The sequence below is a fragment of the Hydra vulgaris genome, chromosome 10, assembly GCF_038396675.1.
Source record: "Hydra vulgaris chromosome 10, alternate assembly HydraT2T_AEP".
In the NCBI taxonomy this organism is placed as follows: domain Eukaryota; kingdom Metazoa; phylum Cnidaria; class Hydrozoa; order Anthoathecata; family Hydridae; genus Hydra; species Hydra vulgaris.
In genome coordinates this window covers 17,391,565-17,392,500 of record NC_088929.1, presented here as the reverse complement: position 1 = coordinate 17,392,500, position 936 = coordinate 17,391,565, and positions in this window count along the sequence as shown.

Sequence of the window (936 nt, the reverse complement as noted above, 5' to 3'; positions counted from 1 at the left end):
CTTAAATCTTCAAAAAAATAACAACGCTTATATAACAAGTTTCTTAAAAAAAGAACTCTTAAAAATGAAACTACCTATAAAAACTATAAACGGCTATTTGAGTCAATTTTAAAACGCTCAAAGAAACGTTACTATTCTGAACAATTAATAAAGCACAAAAATGATTCTAAAAAAACTTGGCATATTATTAAGGAGGTAATTGGAAAAAAAAGCTTATACAGAAATTTACTTCCTCTAAATCTTAAATTTAATAACAAACAAATTGTAAATAAATCCTTAGTCGCTGAAACACTTAACCAGTTTTTTGTAAATATAGGTCCTACTTTATCATCTAATATAGCAACTACTCAATCACACTTTAGTTCGTACTTAACCTCAACCAACCTTAATGTTATGTCTAATTATAAACTTACAGAAAAAGAATTACTAGACGCAGTCTCTTTATTAAAACCCAATAAAAGTTTAGGATTTGATGATATAAGTAGTAATGTCATTATCAAATCAATAAAACAAATTACAATTCCATAACTACATATTTTTAATTTATCTCTAAAACAGGGCGTTTTTCCAGATAACCTAAAAATTGCAAAAGTCATTCCAGTGTTAAAATCAGGTGATCCTTCCGATGTTACGAATTATAGACCAATCTCAATTCTTTCTTGTTTTTCTAAAATATTAGAGCGGGTTATGTATAATAGACTATATTCCTTTTTAAATGTTAATAATATTCTTTTTCATAAACAGTTTGGATTTAAATCTGGTCATTCAACTGATCATGCAATCACTCACCTTGTTCATGATATATTTAAAGGGTTTGATGAAGACAAGTATACCCTAGGTGTATTTATCGATTTAAGTAAAGCTTTTGACACTGTCAATCATCAAATCCTTCTATCCAAACTGAAAAGTTATGGTATAATAAATACTAATTTGTCC